At 45.4% G+C, this 19,376-nt stretch overlaps 1 protein-coding gene, 1 non-coding gene and 1 pseudogene across 2 annotated transcripts in view; 2 read left to right on the top strand and 1 right to left on the bottom strand.

Annotated features, from left to right (window-relative positions):
- LOC109699723 (GRB2 related adaptor protein) overlaps positions 1 to 14,886 on the bottom strand; it is a 42,635-nt gene extending 27,749 nt beyond the window's left edge. The window contains exon 1 of the mRNA XM_074046714.1: positions 14,753 to 14,886. The gene's annotated coding sequence lies outside the window, so the exon portion shown is untranslated. The remainder of the gene's footprint in view (positions 1 to 14,752) is intronic.
- LOC141414405 (small nucleolar RNA SNORA70) lies at positions 10,586 to 10,718 on the top strand. The gene has a single exon (XR_012439441.1). It is a non-coding gene; the product is annotated as a small nucleolar RNA SNORA70 (small nucleolar RNA).
- On the top strand, positions 13,182 to 13,757 carry LOC109699714 (large ribosomal subunit protein eL13 pseudogene; annotated as a pseudogene).
- Positions 14,887 to 19,376: the final 4,490 nt, after the last annotated feature.

Raw genomic sequence — 19,376 nt, 5'->3', positions numbered from 1 at the left:
GAGGGCCTAACTTTGCATCCCCAGCACCTAAATAAATAAATAATGCCAAATATGGACCTCACACTCTATTCCTTCAAAGAAGGCAGAGTTAATTGGATACTTTTGTAGAGCAATTTATGGCTCAGGGCATTCTAGAAAATGATAGTCAATTGACAATTAGTGGGGCTCGACAGCTAGGTGTGGTAAAAGAAAGAAGGTGAGCCCTTGCAAAATGACGGTCATCGTGGATGACAGTGGACACACTCAAAGCTGTGCCTACCTGAGGAGCCAAGCTAGATTGAGCATCATAGGGAGGAAGCACACTGGCTAAAATAATTCAGCTGGTCACTCTACAGATACACAAGAAATAACAATAGCAAGCCTTGGAGGAGACCCACACCAGAATTACATAATGTATTATCTGCAATATAAAAAATTAATGAAGCATGTAAGCAAACAAAAACAGGAAAGCATGACCTATATACTATGAGAAAAAAGCAACAGAAACTGCCTGTGAGAAAAACAAACTTAGATTTTTTTTTCAGGAAGACTTTGAAGTAGCAATTATACACATGTTCTCAGAACTAAAGGAAGCTATGTGAAAGAAAATAAAGCAACATATGATGACAATGTCATCTCAAATAGAGAGTATCAGTGATATAAAAGGAAAGAAATTATGAAAAAAAAAAAGCCAACTGGAAATGTTGAAGTTGAAAAGTGCAATAACTGAAAAAAAAAACTTTTCCACAAAGACTTACAAGTAGATTTGAACAAGAAAAAGAAAGAATAAGTGAATTTGAAGATAGATTGATGAATTAGAGTCAGGTGCAGTGGTACATACTTGTAATCCCAATACTTGGAAGGCTGAGGTAAGAGAAGCCCTTGAACACAGAAGTTTGAGAACAGCCTGGGCAACAGTGAGACCCTGTCTTAGAAAAAGAAAAGAAAGAAAAAGAAAAGATTGGTAGAGATTATACAAGTTGAAGAACAGAGAGAAAATAATGAGCAGAAGACAGTCTCTGAGAAATGTGAGACACCATTAAACACTTCATCACACTCCTAATGGGATTATGAGATGGAAAGATAGGGGAAAGGGGGTAGAGAAAATATTCAAAGAAATAATAGCAGAAAACTTTCCAGTTTGAGTTGAAAATCCACATCCAGGAAGTTCAACGAACTTCAAGTAAGAAAAACACAAAGCAAGTCACACACAGACACAGTAGCAAAAAATGCTGAAAGTCAAATGCAAGAAGAAAATCCTAAAAATAGCAAGAAAAAGACTCTTTAGGGCTAGAATGTAGCTCAGTGGTACAGCATGTGCTTAGCATGCATTATGTCCAGTGTTCTATACCCAGCACCTGCCCACACCACCAAATAAATAATTTTTAAGCAGGGCAATCTGTCTGTAATCCCATACCAAAGGGGGCTGGTGCAGGAGGATCAAGAGTTCAAGGCCAGCCTAACCTATATAATGAGTTCAAGGCCAGCCTGAGTACAAAGTGAGATCTTATCTCAAAATAAGAGAAAGAAAGAGGCCAGGAGCAGTGGCTCAGCCTGTAATCCAGCTACTCAGGAGGCAGAGATCAGAGATCAGGAGGATCCAGGTTCAAGGCCAGTCTGGAAAAAAGTTAATGAGATTCCATGTCAACCAATAACCTGGGTTGGATGACACATGCTTGTCACCCCAGCTACTCAGGAGGCATAAACAGGAGAATCAAGGTCCAGGCCAGCCTGTGCAAAAATTCAAGTACCTATTAAAAAAATAACTAGGCCAAACTGGGTGCCTGTGGCTCACACCTGTAATCCTAGGTACTCAGGAGGCAGATATCAGGAGGATCATGGTTCCAAGCCAGCCCGGGCAAATAGTCTGTGAGACCCTATCTTGAAAAAAACCCATCACAAATAAAGGGCTGGTTGAGTGGTTCCAAGTGTAGGCCCTGAGTTCAAATCCCAGTACCTCAAAAAAACTAAAGTAAAACGGGCTGGGAGCATGGCTCAAATGGTAGAGCTCCCGCCTAGCAAGCATGAAGCCCTGAGTTTGAACCCCAGTACCAACAAAAAATAAGGGGAGAGAGGAAAAGGAAGGGAAAAAGCCTCCTTACTAACGAGGGGACCCGAATAATACTAACATAATAATACTAACATCTGACTTCTTAGAAGAAACTATGGACAGAAGGTGGTAGGACGACATATTTAAAGTGCTCACAGGATAAAAAGGGGTGGGAAGACAACCAAAAATCCTGTATCCAGCAAAACTATTGCTGGAGAATGAACATGAAATAAACTTTCCCAGATAAACAAAAATGAGAAGCTCTATTGCTTGGAAACCCACTTTACAGGAAATGCAGAAGGAAGTTCGTCCAGTTAGAAGTAAATGATCTCTGATGGTAACTTCAATTCACATAGAAAAAAGAAAAATATAAAACCAGGGCTGGGCCAGGCGTCAGTGGCTCACCCTGCAATCCTAGCTACTCAAGAGGCAGAGATCAGAGGATCGGGGTTCAAAACCAGCCCAGGCAAACAGTTTGTGAGACCCTATCTTGAAAAAAACAATCACAAAAAAGAGCTGGTGGAGTGGCTCAATGGTAGAAGTGTATTTTATCTCCTGTCTTCTGCAAGTGCATAAATTATATATTACATTACGTTTTACATATATATGTATATTTATACACGCACACATATATTGTTGGGCCTTTAATATATAAAAGTAACATATTTGTCAAGAACAGCACAAAGAAGGTGGGTGGGAAAAAATCTGTTATAGGCCCAAGGAAATGACTACAGATGGCGAATGAATAATTCTAACAATGTATTGTTGGGTTTTAACATTAGTAGATCTGCACACAATAACAGAACAGAAAGCAAGGAAGGAGAATGTACCCAACAGGAGCCAGCTTAAATCAGAAGCAGATTCAAGTGAGTTAAAATGTATAAGCAGGAGTTGGAGGTGTAGCTCAGTGGTAGAGCACTTGCTAGCATGTGCAAGGCTCTGGTTCAATCTCCAGCAAGTATTGCAAAAAATAATGTATAAAGCAACTACAGCAATACTAAATTTTTTTTCAGTGGCACTAGGATTTGAACTCAGCGTCTTCGCTTGCTAGGCAGGAGCGCTACCATTTAAGCAATACCTCCAGCCCTTTTTCATTTTAGTTATTTTTTGGATAGGCTCTCGTGTTTTGTTACTCTTTTTTGGGGGGAGAGGGGGTACTGGGGCTTGAAATTAGGGCCTACAGCTTGAGCCCTGATGGTTTTTTTTTTTTTTTTGAGATAGGGTCAAAAAAACTATTTGCCCAGGCTGGCTTTGAACCCTGATCCTCCTGATCTCTGCCTCCTGAGTAGCTAGGAGTACAGGCATAAGCCACAGGCACCCGGCTTCTGTTTTGGCCTGGGGCTGGCCTTGGACCACAATCCTCCTTCTTATGCCTCCAAGCATAGCTAGGAACACAGATGTGTACCACCATGCCTGGTTTTTTTGCTGGGATAAGGTCTTACTAACTTTTTGCCTGGGCTGGCCTTGAACTGTGATCCTCCTGATCTGTGCCTCCCAAGTAGCTGGGATTTCAGGCATGACCCACCATGCCCAGTCGAATATTTTTTAAAATAGTAAAAAAAATCATTAAAGGAATTATAATGCTGTGGTAGAAAAGATTCACTTAATGCAAAAGAAACCCATAAAGAATAGAGGAAGTTGAGCATGATAGCTCACACCTGTAATCCTAGCCGCTCAAGAGGCAGAGACCAAGAGGATTACAGTTTGGAGCCAGCCCAGGCAAATAGTTCGTGAGATCCTATTTCAAAAAGCCCTTCACCAAAAAAGGGCTGGTGGGGAGGCTCAAGGTGAAGGCCCTGAGTTCAAACCCCAGTACCCCAAAAATAATCCAAGACTCAAGTGACGCAGCACTGGTCTAACATTCGAAAGGTGTTAGGGTGACTATAGACATGGCTCAAGCGGTACAGCTCCTGCTGTGCAAGTGTGAATCTCTGAGTTCAAACCCCAGTCTCACCCTGAAACAAAACAAAAATCTTTTCAAGCAAGGTCATGGGTTTAATCCTCAATACCACAAAAACAAAACAAAATAAAAAAAGTTAATCCTTTAAATATCAGTGCATTAAGCAACACATTCAAAAGGCAGAGACTGTGGGACTGGATTTTATTCCAATAAAAATTTTACTGGTGCCTGTTAATTGTTCAAAGGAGTTACACCATGGTGTTTCACACGTGCATATATTATAATTGATCAGATTAACTCCCTCCATTGCTCTTTTCCCTACTTATTCTTCCACACCACAGACTGGATTTTAAAACATGATCAAACTATACTCTGTCTACAAGAGACTCCAGTTAGATTCAAAAATACAAACAGAGGACTGGAGAAGTAGCCTCATGGTAGAGTACTTGCCTAGCATGCCAAGGCCCAGGGTTTGATTCCCAGCACCTCAAGAAAAAAAAGATACAAACAGATTGAAAGTTAAACAACAATCACAAGAGAGCTGGGGATATCAGACAAAATAAATTTTAAAACAAAAAAAGTAACTCGAGATAAAGAGAGACTTTATAATAAGAAAAGGGTAGACCCATCAGAACAGGTAACTATTGCCAGGCACCGGTGGCTCACACCTGTAATCCTCACCACGCAGGAGGCAGGAATCAGAAGGATCGAAGTTCAAAGCCAGCCCAGGCGAATAGTTCCTGAGACCCTATCTCAAAAAAAATCCAACACAAAAGGTGCTGGCAGAGTGGCTCAAGTGGTAGAGTACCTGCTTAGCAAGCATGAAGCCCTGAGTTCAAACCCCAGTAATGCAAAAAACAAAACAAAACAACAACAACAACAAAAACCTCAACAAACCAAGAATAGAAGTAAATTTCTTCAACACGAGAAAGGACATTTATGGTAAACCTACAGCTAACGTCATACTTGGTGTTAAAAAATGAGATACTTTCCCCAAGACCAAACACAGGAAGGTCTACTGTCACCACTTCAATTTGATGTTGTCCTAGAAGGTGTAGGCAGGGCAATATGACAAGAAAAAGAAGTAAAAGGCATCAACATCCTGAAAAGGAAGCAAGCCAGATGCTGTAATCCTAGCTACTTTGGAGGCTGAGATGGGGAGGATCAGTTTGAGGTCAGGCTGGGCAAATACTTCTCAAGACCCCATCTCCAAAATAACCATAGCAAAATGGACTGGAGGTGTGGCTCAAGCACTTCACAAGCATGAAGCCCTGAGTTTGAACCCCAGTTCCACCAAAAAAAGAAGACTCTTCAATGATGGAGAATCAGCCCCTTTCTGGGCTAAGAACCCCTGTTAGCGTTGCCCCTGGCCTGTCCCTAACTTTGGATCTGAATTCTGCCCAGATGAGTCCCCTGAGGTAGCCACAGAGGCTGCTCTCACCCAAGCCTGGCTGTTCTGGTGGTGTTGTTGGAGGATGGTGGTGGTCAAGGGCCCCTGAGGGCCTCTGATGCCTCTAAAGACTACCTGTGACCCCTCCCTGAGTTCCTGCTGCCTCCCTGGTGGCTCCCAGACACTCTCCAGATTTGCACTCATCACCTTCCCTCCTGCTGCTTCTCCTCCTTCTTGAGGGCCTTCACCTGCCCAGTTGCCCATGGAGGGTCCTGGTCCCCTCTAAAGTCCCCCAACCCTGCAATCCCTACATCCAACAATAGCTAGTCTTGAAAGCCCACTCTGCTCAGCATGATTTGGGATGTGTTTCTCCCCAACTCCCCCATGCCCTGCCCCTCTGACAGGGAAGGCCGTCCTTTCAGATCCCTCTCTCCACCCAAGCCAGCCTTCAAGACTCAAAGGTACAACACAGCTCTCCTCCTGACATTGGGGTTGGAGAATGAACCTATGATGGGGATTAGAGGGGAGGAGCAGAGGAGAAGGCTTGCTGTAGTTGGATCTGGAGTGTCTCTCTGTTAAAGGCTTGGTCTCCCAGTTGTAGCCATTAAGAGGCGGGACCTAGGGGAAAGTCTTTAGGACATTGGGGACATGGTTTTTTTTTTGCGGTGCTGGGATTTGAACTCAGGGCCTTCACCTTGAATCTCTCCACCAGCCCAATTTTTTGTGATAGGGTTTTTCAAGATAGGGTCTCTTGAACTATTTGCCTGGGCTGGCTTCAAACCACTCAATGCTCCTGATCTCTGCCTCCTTCATAGCTAGATTACAGGTGTGAGCCACTGGCACCTGGCTGGGGACGTGTTCTTAAAGGAGATGTGGGACCCCGCCCCTTCCTCTTCCTCTCTCTTGCCTCCTGGCCATGAAGTGAACAATTCTGCTCTGCCATGCCCTCCCTGCCTAATGTGCTGCCTCACCTCAGGTTCAAAAGCAACAGGACCAATTGATCATGGACTGAAACCTCCAAAACTGTAAACCACAACAACCCTTTTCTCTTTATAAGTTTATTAGCTTAAGTACTTGTTATAGTTGTGGAATGCTGACTGGTACAGGATCTAACCAGGGGCCCAAGCAGGAGGGGTGGAAGGCAGGAGAAAGGAGTCCTCTAGTGGGGAGGGGCCAGGGGCTCCACAAGGAGGCAGGACTCACAACTGTCCTCTCAGGGATCCAGATGTCCAAAGAATCTCTCCCCCACCCCACAGTGGAGGGAAAGAGGATGTGATCGAGGTCCCCAAGAGGATGAGATAGAAAGGGTCTATAAACAAACAGCAACAACAAAGTCTCCAAATGAAACCTACATTGATTGTACCTTGACCTCAGACTTCCAGACTCCAGAACTGTGAGAAATAAATTTCTATTGTTTAAACAACCCAGTCTACAATGGTATTTTGCTATGGCAGTCCAAGCTAAGGCAGGCAGTTTCTTACAAAACTAAACATACTCTTACCATATGGTCCAGCAATCGTGCCCCTTGGTGTCTACCCAAATGAGCTGAAAATGTATGTCCACACAAAACCTGCACATGGATGTGTATAGCAGCTTTATCCACACTGCCAGATGGCTCTCAGTAAGTGGATGGGTAGATAAGCTATGGACCATCCAAACAATGGAAACTATTCAGGAATAAAAAGAATTGAGCTGTCAAGCCATGAAAAGACATGGAGGAAATTTCAACACGTATCATAACTAAAAAGCCAATCTGGAAAGGCTTCAGACTATAGGATTCCAACAATATATTCTGGAAAAGATGAAACTGTAGAGACAGTAAAGAGGTCACTAGTCGTTGGATCATTACACACTATATACATGATACATTGTACTCCATAAATATGGGTGATTACCATGTGCCAATTAAAAATAAGAATACATATATATTTAAAAAAAAAATTAGTGATCACCAAGGGCTAGGGCAGAGCACAGAGGATGGGACTGGGGTTTGAACTCAGGGATTCAAGCTTGCAAAGCAGGCTCTGTACTGCTTGAGCCAAACCTCCAGTCCATTTCGCACTGGTAACTTTGGGGATGGGGTCTGGTGAACTATTTGCCTGGGTTGACCTCAAACCAAGATCCTCCCAAGTAGCTAGGATTACAGGTGTGAGCCACCAGCGCCTGGCTCAGAGCATTTTTTTTAGGGCAATGAAACTTCTCTGTGTGATACCACATTGATAGAACCACGGTCATTAAACCCATAGAGTGTACTACATTAAGAATGAGCTCTGATAAAAAACATAACTTTACTTAATAACTATGTATACATATAGTTTCATCAATTGTAACAAACGTCACATTCAATGCAAAGTGTCAGTAATAGCCAAGGACTGGTGGCTCACACCCGTAATCCTAGTTACTCAGGATGATAGTGGTTCGAAGCCAGCCCAGGCAAATAGTTCTAAGACCCTACCTTGTAAAAAAAAATGGCTGGTGGAAGTAGCTCAAGGTGTAGGCCCTGAGTTCAAATCCTAGTACTGCAAAAAAAAATGTCAGTAATAGGTAATGCCTGTGGGATCTGTGAGATGTGGGTGACAGAGGATATGTGGGAGTTCTTTGTACTTCTGCTCCATCTTTCTGGAAACCTGAAACTGCTCCCCTGGAAAAGAACTGTTAAGCAAAACAACAGAATGCCATCGACTTGGACTGAGCTCCCGCACCACCCCCAGCAAGCCAGACCACACCAAAATGTAGTCCCTCATGCTAAATGCCACATCATCAATCTGAAACTTTCAGGAAGCAGACAGATTCCCAAACAGACGTGCTTTTCCTGAAAACACAGATTCCAGTCTACCTGAGTCAGCAGAATAAGGAAGTCCCCTCTGCATTTGCCCTACAAAAAAAGGGACCTGCTGTCAACCATTTGGCTTTTTTTTTTTTTTTTTAATAGTACTGGGGTTTGAACTCTGGGTCACACACTTGCTAGGCAGGCACTCTTCACTTGATCCACTCCACCAGCCCACCAGTTGCCTTTTTTCTATTGCTCTGTTTCCTTGTTCCAACCCTACAAAACTCACTGCTGCCCAGTGAGGGTGTGAGGTGTGGAGGGGGATCACATTCTATTTTGCAGAGTGGAAGCCAACCCAATTCATGAACCATGAACAAAAAACAGTAAGGTCTTGGCTGAAGGAGTGAAGAGGTAGAGCACCTGCCTAGCAAGGGAGAAGCTCTGAGTTCACATTCCAGTACCATTAAAAAACCCAAACAAATAAATTAAGTCTATATCTAAGCTTACTGTAGTTTTGCCTTTGGACAGTCCATTAACTAATTTTCAAACACATACACTGCGGTACACAGAAGAAATATTGCGTGGATTATGATGCCAGTCTTAAAAACTTTATTTGAGCTGGGCGCTGGTGGTTCATGCCTGTAATCTTAGCAAGTCAGGAGGCATCGATGAGGAGGATACTTCGAAGCCAGCCCAGGCAAATAGTTCCTGAGACCCTATCCTGAAAATATCCAACACAAAAAAAAAAGAACTGGCAGAGTGGCTCAAGTGGTAGAGTGTCTGCCCAGCAAGTATGTACGCCCTGAGTTCAAACCCCAGTACAACCAAAGGAAGACAAAAAAAAACCCTTATCTGTGCATCCATCCAGATGGCTCCTCCTGAGTGAGGCTATGCTGAGAGAATTCCACAATGATAGTTATGAGATGTGAAATCCTACAAATTCTGGGAGGTTTATTGCCTTTTTCCTGTGTTTTTCTTCTAAGTTTCTTGGATTTTTTTTTTTTTTTTTTGGCTGACTACATTTTATTTTTATAAAAAGAATAATCACAGTCTGGAGGCATTGTCAAGCTGTATAGCACCTGCCTAGCAAGCATAAGCCCTGAGTTCAAACCCCAGTACTGTCAAACAATAAAATTAAAATAGAACAGTCATTGTTTAAATTTTTAATAAGGTTTCATGACAATTCTCAAACCACTGAATTTGTATATATGAGTTTGCAAGTATTCATATATTTATATTTGTATATATGAGTTTGCAGTGAGAAAAAGACTGTAAATCCATAAGCCAAAACCTGCTGTGGTTATTTACTTATTATTATTTTTTTGGCAGCACTAGGATTTGAACTCAGACCCTCACACTTGCTAGAAAGGTACTCTTACCACTTGAGCCCCTCTGCTAGCCTTTTTTCTGTGATGGGTTTTTTTCCAAGATAGGGTCTCCTGAACTATTTGCTCAGGGCTGGCTTTGAATCAGATCCTCCTGATCAGCTAGGATTACAGGCATGAGCCACCAGTGCCTGGCTACTGTGGTCGTGACAGATGGAATTATAAGTAGTTTGTTTTTGAGGTGCAGGAAATTGAACCCAGAACCCCACAAATGCTAGGCAAATGCTCTGCCACTGAGCTACCCCCAGCCCTCCTTTTTCTTTTCAATTCTTTATTTCTATATTTTCTTTCTTTTTTCTTCCCCTCCCCCACTCCCTTTTTAAAAATCATCTCTCTGCTCTTCACTCTTTACATCTGGCAGGAACTGAATGAAAACTCCTTAAATTCTTTTAGCTCATTGACCGGCCCCCGGTCATGGGGTAGGTTCACAGTTCCGCCACAGGTTCATGAACCTGGGACTCGTTTTGGAGTGCAGGATTAAAAACGTTAGCCTAGGGACAGAGGCACCTAGGTTCGAACCTGCAGCAGCGCGTCAGCACGTGCGTGTCTCCAGGGCTCCTGGTTGACCTTGCCCTCGACCTGTGCAGCTCCAAAGCGCAACCCCTCATCCGACGGCCGCTCCTGCCCTCTTGCGGCACCTTCCGGAACTACAGGTCGCGGTCTTGTCGCAATCAGGTGAGTGTTCAGTGGACGGGGGCTGCCTAAGACTGGTAGGGACACTACCCCTCTGTGCCCAGGATACACCGACAGAACACAACAGAGGGACTGTCGCCACTCTCACCGGTTCCCATAGACGCAGAGACTGAGGCAGAGATAGCAGGAACTGCCGGAGGTAGGCTGCAGACAGACTTGGAGACAGAGCCCAGCCATGGTGCAAAACTGAGCCCTAGGGTCTCCCTCACTTGCTTCTTCTCCTGTCACCCTACCTACCCTCCCTGAACTATTACTACTCACCAAAATTTAAGATTATTCCACAAATAGATGACTTTTAAAAACAAAAGAAGTGGCTCAAGTGGGAGACAGCCTGCCTAGTCCTGAGTTTAACCCCTCCCTTTCCCTCTCCCCTCCTGCCCCCTCCAGTACCAGTTGAAAAAACAAAAGTAACATTTTAGTGAAGCCAGTTAAGCCGACCAGCTTCCTTTACCATGGGACCTGGTGTGCAATGGCTACAAACAGCACCCTCCTCGGTAGTGTATGCAGCCTGCTGTTTGTGTGGTTTGCTCTAAGGGACCTTGGAGACAGCTTTCCAGTAGTGGTAGTGGGGTGGGGAGAATAACATTTCAAATGTTGAATCTGTTTAAAGGAGGACCTTTCATATGGCTACTCTTAAGTGGAAAATGTCAAGATTCACAGATAATAACAATGAAAATAAGTAGGATAAAAACAAGACAATGTTACTAAATGCTGTTGAACATTTTCCCTCAAAGGCTGGTCAAGACTTTGTTCCAGCTGAGTAGGTGGCTCACACCTGTAATCCTAGCTACTCAGGAGCAGAGATCAAGAGGATTGAGGCTGGAAGCCAGCCAGGGCAAATAGTTCATGAGACCCTGTCTCCAAAACACCCAACACATACACACACACACACACACACAAAGAAAAAGGCTGGAGGAGTGGCTCAAACAGCACCTGCCTAGCAAGCTGAGGACCTGAATTCAAACCCCAGTACCACCAAAAAAAAAAAAAAAAAGACAAAGACTTTGTTCTAAAGATGAGTTAGCAAACTGTCGGAGAACAATTCTGGTTTTCTTTTGGAGTTCCTGTGGTGGGAATGAATCCAGGGCCTCTGGCTAGGCAAGTGAACTGAGCCTCCCCACTACACCAGCAAGACTTTAAGCATTCATATTTTGACTCATTAGACACATAAAGATTTAACAAAAGTTTCACAAACAATACCCTTACTTTTCCAATATCTTCTGCTGTACTTCAATCCACTTATTTTTCAAATATTCAAAAGTAGATAGATGTAACAAATATATAAACTATTCTTGTTGCACATGCAGTGAAACCCTGGGTTTGGTCCCCAGAATCACCACCACCAGCACCACCAGCACCACCAGCACCAACACACACACACAGAGGAAAAAAAAGCTGGGGCCTAGGGGCAGGGTAGGGAGCTGTGGCTCAAGCAGTAGAGCACCTGCCTTGCAAGCACAAGGACCTGAGTCCAAATTCTTCATAAAATGTATTTCTGTGCATGTTCAGAAATTGCAAATTAAATAGAATTTTTTTTTATTATTGTTGTATTGGGAGTACATTGTGACATTGACCAAAGTTTTTACAATATATCATAGCTGAATGCATCCCCTCCATCATTCTAAAATAGAATTTTTAGCCAGGCGCCAGTGGTTTGTGCATATAATCCTAGCTACTCCATAGGCAGAGATCAGGAAGATCAGGAAGATTGAAGCTCTGAGTTCAAACTTCAGTACTGCAAAATAAATAAATAAAATAGAATTTAAAAAAACCACTTTTGTTTAGATCCAGTGCACTCATTTTACAGCTTACTAAGGGGACAAAACCTAAAGAAGAAAAACTGTTTGGGGAAGATTTAAAGTTGCCCTAATACCTGCAGAGGTTTTTCTTGGATGTACTCAACAAATTGAAAGAACATTCAGAAGCTGGGCACTGGTGGCTCACGCCTGTAATCTTAGTTACTTGGGAGGCTGAGATCAGGAAGATCTTGATGCCAGACCAGCCTGGGCAAAAAAGTTTGTGAGACCTCATCTCAATGTGAAAAAATAAGCTGAGCATGATGGCACAAGTCCATCATCCCAGCAATGGCAGGAAACATAAGTAGGACTGCAGTCCAGGCTGGCTTGGGCAAGTAGTTCTCCAGATCCTATCTCCAAAGTAACCAGAGCAAAAAGTACTGAAGGTGCGGCTCAAGTAGTACAGCACCTGCCTAGCAAGTGCAGAGCCCTGAGTTCCAACTCCAGTACCACCCACACAAAAAAGAGCATTCAGCAGGGAATTGCCAGGCCAGTGGTGTTGCTCAGTGGTACAGCATGCACTTAGCATGTAGGAAACCCCATATCCTTTCCCACCCCAAAAGGGAACTGCCTTTCCATTCTCCCAAGATGGAATGGATGGATGGTATGTATACATACCATTCCCACATCAAGAAGTGTGTTATTTGGTCAATGTGACAAAATACCTGAGAGAATCAACTTAAAATGAAGAAAGGTTTGTTTTTGGCTATGACTTCAAAGGTTTCAGTCTATGGTCACTTGTCCCTGTTGCTTTGGGCCATTTGCAGCACAGTACATCATGGTCAGAGATGTGGCAGAGGAAACTTCACCTTATGGCAGTCCAGAAGGCCAGGAATCAAAGAGAGAGACAGGAGCCAGGTGCTGGTGGCAAGTCATTTCTGAGACCCTATCTCAAAAAAAAAAAAATTCACAAAAAAGGGCTGATGGAGAGGTCCTGAGTTCATACCCCAGTACCAAGAGAGAGAGAGAGAGAGAGAGAGAGAGAAAGAAAGGGAGAGGGAGAGAGAGAGAGAGGGAGAGAGAGAGAGACCCAAATCCTAATTTCCCCTTTAAGGGCATGCCCCCAAATGACCTAACTTTCTCCCACTGGGTCATACCTCCTAAAGGTTCCATCACCTCCCAATAGTGCCACAAGTTGGGGATGAAGCCTTCAACACATGGGCCTTTGGATAACATTCAAAATCCAAACTAAAGCCTTTCTTCATGCAGGAGACAACCATGGCACCCAGCAGGAATGGCATGATTCTGAAGCCCTACTTCCATAAGGACTGGCAGTGACCACTGGTTCAACCAGTCAGCCCTGCATTGTCCTGTGTCCTGCTTCTGGACCCATCTGGCCCATAGGGAGGGCAGTAGCACACCAGAGTCTGAGTTGGCAGGGACTTCAGCTTGGAGGAGCTGCAGGTGGCCAGCATTCACAAGAAGTGGCCTGGACCATTGGCATCTCTGTGGATCCAAAGAAGCAGAACAAATCCAGAGTCCCTGCAAGCCAGTGTGCAGTGGCTAAAGGACTACAGCTCCAAGCTCATCCTCTTCCCCAGGAAGCCCTCCACCCCCAAGAACGGAGATGGCTCTTTTTCTGAACTCAAATTGGCTACCCAATTGACAGACCCAGAAATGCCCATTCAGACTATCTAAAAAAAAGAAAGAGCCAGAGTCATCACAGAGGAGGAGAACTTCAAAGCATTTGCTAGTCTTCCAATGGCCCGTGCCAACACCTGGCTCTTTGGCATCAGAGCAAAAAGAGTCAAGGAAGCTGCATAACAAGATGTTGAGAAAAAAATAATAAAGTGATGTTGGAGCTTTGTAAAACCCTCAGGAAGCCAGGAGTCAATGGCTGTAATCCTAGTTACTCAGGAGGCAGAGATCAGGAGGACTGAGGTTTGAAGCCAGCCTGGGAAAATAGTTCATGAGACCCTATCTCAAAAAAAAATCCCTTCACAAAAAAGGGCTGGTGTAGGTACAGTGTGTGTGGAGGGTATTAGTGAAAGTGGGGAGGGTGAATGAAGGAGATTAAGGTTAGGGTATATGGTTGATGGACTTCATATACTTATATGAAATAGAAAAAAGAAACCTCTTGCAATTGCTTTAAGTGGGGTGTGGAGGAGGTGATCTAACCAATGTACAATATAAGCCTATTTGGAACTGTCATAATGAATCCCCTGTACAACGAATATATTGAAAATAAAAAGGACTGGTGGAATGGATCAAGGTGTAGGCCCTGAGTTCAAACCCCGGTACCACAAGACAAACAAACAACAAAAAACTCAGGAAACATATGAATAATAAAAAAATTAATAAATTAAAAAAAAAAACTAGGTAGAAAAAGGAAACTTGTATACCCTTGGTGGGAATGTAAATTAGTACAGCCATTATGGAAATAAAGATGTCTCCCAAAAAAACTAAAAAAAAAAAAAAAACTCAGGAAAACTGAACAAAAAAAAAAAATCGAAACCATAGCAAAACAGTGAAATCTATTTCCCCTCCCCTTGAGTCCCAGCTGGCCCAGTAGCTGCTCTGAGCCATAGAGAGCCCTGAGCTAAGCCCTCAAAAGGATAAGCAGCTTCTGGAATAGCCAAGACCAAGATGGAAATATCCACATGCCCAGCACCAGGGGCTCCCACCTGTAATCCCAGCTACTCAGGAGGCAGAGATCAGGAAGATCATGATTTGAAGCCAGCCAGGCCAAATAGTTCAAGAGTCCCTATGTCTAAAAAAACCTATCACAAAAAAAGGGGGGAAGGCCCCCTTTTTTTGAGTGGCTCAAAAAAAGAAGTTAAGTGACTTACTCAGCATCTCATTGCTGGAAGCAACATAAGCAGGATTCACACCTGGATGGGGCAGAAGACAGCATGGCTGATAGTCAGAGAGGACTGTCCTCTTCGATCTTCACTTTGGAGTATCATTTTCTGAGCCACTGCTCCAGTTTGGAGCTGTTATCAGTAGTGGAACATTCTAGCACTGCCTTTTTGGTACACACCCACACACTTCTGTTGGGTGTTGGCAAGGTGGAGCACTGGCTCTGAGAGTTGCCCAAGGTTCTCCTTTACCAGCCCTGCCAAGCCGTTTTCCAAAGTGATTGCACAGAACAGCAAATTTTTGTTATTGTTTTTAAATTTTTATTTTATTTTTTGGGGGCACATCCTGAATACCTATAAGTTATTTTCATAGCTTATATCTTACTATCGTAGTTCTGAGCTCACTTTCCTCCCAGATCACCTCATTTCATATTGGTAATGCTATGTTCTTCTTCTCAGAGGGCCTCTTACATTCCACAAACTTCAGACCCCAGGAATCTGAATCAGCTCTGAAGGGGGTGACTGTGTGCCCCCCCAACACACCCCACGTTGGCCCTGAGTGAGCTGGGAGCCCAAGAGGGTCTGGCACAGCAGTAGGTGATATGGTAGCCAGCTCTCTGCAGGACACCCCCACCCCCACTGCATGGAGAATAGGCTGCTGGGACCAAGGTGGGGAGCAGCTGACTTCTGAGCTGTCATTGAAGAGTGCTGGGAGCTGGCCGCCTCCAGTGGCTCACACCTAGCCTGTAAGAGATCAGGATTGTGGTTCCAAGCCAGTCGGAGCAAATAGTTTTCGAGACTCTATCTTGAAAAAAATCCATCACAAAAAAGGGCTGGTGGAGTGGCTCAAGGGCTGAGTTCAAACCCAGTACCACAAAAAAAAAAAAAAAAGTGTTGGGGTCAGGGCTCAGGGTGCAGCAAGCCAGAATTGCTGGGGAAAGTCAGTGCCAGGCATGAGAGAAAGAAATTTTTCACCCAGCAATTAGCTGACTGGAGTTTTGCAGCATGTGAGAAAATGAGTGTGTGGCTGTGGCTGTGGCAGTGCTGGAGGCAGGAGCCAGAGTGAGAAGAGGTCTGAGGACAATCATGAGAATTGTCAGAGCATAACTGATGGTTAGCGCTTCAAGACCTGCTCAGGCCATACCCAAAATTAGTGTAGACAGAGAAGAGGCTCCAGGGTGCAACCTGACTACCCCAGCATTACAACTCAGAGAGAGGAGGATCCAAGGGCTGAAAGGAGGAGGCCCAGTGACGGACATGTGAGGAGGGGTGTTGTATACATGTTGACCCCAAGTGGGCAGGCACTGATGTCCTGGCCTCCCTGCCTCCCTTCGAGGTCTCCCTCAGCATCCAGCACTGATCTGCTCACCTCTGGGATTATTCGAAGTCCCACCAGTGCTATCTACCTGACACTATGCTTTGGGTTTGTTTATTGCCTGTCAGCTCTCTGTCAGCTTCCTGAGGAAGTGACTTTATTCTCAAGGCCTCAGGAAATACTTGTGGAACAAATATTCACATTTGCAGAAGTGCAAGCTCAGACTATGGAGAGGGAAGGTGATTTCACTCGGGTCACACGCAAGAGAGAAGGTGCCACAGGGACTTGGGCAGGATCTACGGCTTCAAGTCGAGACCCCTCTCTGGATGCTGCTCTTGGTGGGATTCCAGCCTCATTGAGACCTCTGGACCCTTGGCACCTCCCACCGTAGTCCGGGCAGAGCTGGGTCTCTAGACAGTCCCGGAAGTGGCCGGCAGAGGGCACTGCGGGTCACGTCCAGGTCTCCATGGTTCTGTATGGAACGGGACAGGGGACAGGATGGGGAGACTGAGGCCAGAGAGGGGTTTTTGGAGTCCGGAGGAGGGTCTTTACCAGCAGGGTGAAGGTAGGCTTCCCACCCTACCTTTGATGGTGTCCTGAAAAATATGAGGGAGGTGACATTTGAGAAAGCTGACTCCCAGATCCCTCACTCACACTGAGAACTGAGTGCTTGCACACAGCTGCCACCTGGCCAGCCAGGTGAGGCTCCCCAGAGGAGGGGAGACTGGGCTAGACCCTTCCCAGCCTCATGTTGGGGTGAACATAGGGCAGCCATGTTGGGACTGGACCCCATCCCACACACAGGTGGCTTACTAGAAACTCTCCACCCTCCCTTAAGCCATTATCTCAGAAAGGTCTGAGGGCTCACTGAGGATTTTCCCACCCAGCAATCTTCCTGGGACTTCTCTCACTGATCTCCTATAACTACCTCCAGTCTCTAAGTGACAGTGGGCTCCAGCGTCTGCTGGAGACCCCCTCAGTGGTTTCCCACTCCCAAATAAAACCTGTGCTGGCGTGTTGAGTCATCCCCGCCTACCCTTCTGGGTCTTTTTTTTTCGGTGTAACACATCAGAACCTGATACCATGCCAGGGATGTTGGTGCCTTTCCCAGTGGGCTGCCCAACCATGCCCTACCCTGATCTGCCCACCCAGCTCTGGGCCACCCAGCTCCTGGATGTGGCTTCATCCTTTCTCAGGTGCTCTCCCCGGGGCCCACACAGCCCTCTTCTCTGCACCTGCAGAATAGGCTATAATGATAGATTACCAGTGATGTCACCCAAGGGTCACGGAGTCCCTGAAGGTTGAAGGTTGAAGTCAAGCCTGAGAGGACCCCCTACACTTCTGGGAGGCTTCTGGTCTCTGCAGTGCTGGGGAAACTAAGGTGGCCTCATCCTAAGGGACAAGAGGGACTGGGGGCCAGGGGAGGGAGCCAGGGGAAAGGGTACCCTGGATTGCTTCCCTAAGTGTCTTGACCCAGTTTCCTCACCTGCAGAACCAGTTTCAGGGAGTGTTCTGGCTCAAGACCCCACTGCTGTCTGTGGGGAGTAGGGAGAGTACTGAGGTCTTTGTGAGTCCAAAGCCTTGGTTCTTCCACATGTAGTTCCACTTTCAGAGCTGGTCCCACCCCAGGGCAATCAGCAGGCTGTAGGGGAGACAGCTTGGGGCTATGCAAAGGAGCTGAGAAGTCAGAATGCCCTGCTAGGTTTCAGCCTTGACCCACCGTGGGTCACCTTTCCCTGGACCCTTCTAAGAAATGAGAATGGGAGATCAGCCAGTTGGTGAGGATAGTGTGTGGCACAGTGCACTCCCAGCCTCTTATGTTGGGCTCAGCCAGGTGACGTACTTTGGTCAATGGAACAAGATGGCAGCTGATATGATGATACGAGAGGCTGGAAGCATGCTTGCTCAATGGGGCGGCCTTTCTGTGCTTCTGTTTTAAGAAGATTGACCCAATGCACTGCTGCCAGCCATTCAGCCTAGCCCCAAAAGGAGATACTTGGGGCAGCCAGAGCCCAACCCAGAGGCTGTATCAATGCCCAGCCTGTAGCAGAGGCACCCAGCCACACCCAGCCAAGGTCAGCTGACCCTCAACCCATCTGCAATGCATCAGAGAATTAAATGATTGTTGTGTTAAGCTTCTTAGCTCCAGGGTGGTTTGTTACACAGCGTTATTGCAGCCACAGCTGTGCTGATACAAACCCTACCTCACTCTTGAACTCTTACATCTTGAACCTATCACTTATTGTGACAAGGAGTCAGAGCTTTATGATTATAATTATTCATTATACTCCACCTGCTTCCAGTCAGTTTTGCATAAGAGATACAGAAAGTGTAAGGGCCAAAGATTTTGAGCCACACAACAAAGTAAAGTACAAAATCCCAGGCAAAGAATGGTGTACAAGCCAAGCTCTGAGGTTTTTTTTTTTTTTTTTTTGCAGTACTGGGGCTTGAACTCAGGGCCTTCACCTTGAGCCACTCCACCAGCCCTATTTTTGTGATGGGGATTTTCAAGATAGGGTCACAAGAACTATTTGCTGAGGCTGGCTTGGAACTGCTATCCTGATCTCTACCTCCAGAGTAGCTAGGATTACACGCATGAGCCACCGGCGCCCTGCTAGAAATTATTTTTCCATCATAAAAAAGTCAAATATTAACCCTCAACCCTAAATTTAATCGTTTCTTTTCCTTCCCATCTTCCAGCTTCTCTTTTTGGCAGTACTGGGGTTTGAACTCAGGGCCTTATGAGGCACGTGCTCTAACACTTGAGCCACCCCACTAGCCTCAGTCCTGGATTCTTCTTAATTATACTCATTCTCCCCAGTAGCTTGGACCACAGGCATGTACTACCACACCTGGCTTATTGATTGAGATGGTGGAGTCTCCCTAGCCTTTTGCCTTCCAAATAGTTGAGATTACAGGCTTGAGACACCGCAACTGGCTCCTTCCCATCTTAAATGTGAATGCAGATGCAACACAGGTTGCACACTTGGTGCCAGGCACAGAATTTATTTACACAGATCAACTCATTGACTTCTCTCTCCTGCTCTAATCCCCAGCCTTCAGAGGGAACTGCAGCCCAGAGGAACAAAGTGACTTGTCCTAAAGTCCTACAGCTAGTCGGCGGTGCAGGCAGGATTCAAACTCGGGGAGACGGCACCAATCAAAGATGGATTCTTGGACTCCTGTGTTCGCAGGAGGGAGTGAATAAGGATGTAAATAAATGGGCGAACACCCCCTTCTCGGGCCTCGTCTCCCTTGAGTGATGTGGCTGGCACCTGCTGCCGCAGCAGGGCGGGGGCG

The sequence above is a fragment of the Castor canadensis genome, chromosome 11, assembly GCF_047511655.1.
Source record: "Castor canadensis chromosome 11, mCasCan1.hap1v2, whole genome shotgun sequence".
Taxonomy (NCBI): domain Eukaryota; kingdom Metazoa; phylum Chordata; class Mammalia; order Rodentia; family Castoridae; genus Castor; species Castor canadensis.
Note: the sequence above shows the minus strand (reverse complement) of the source record. Positions and strands in the feature narration are given on the sequence as shown.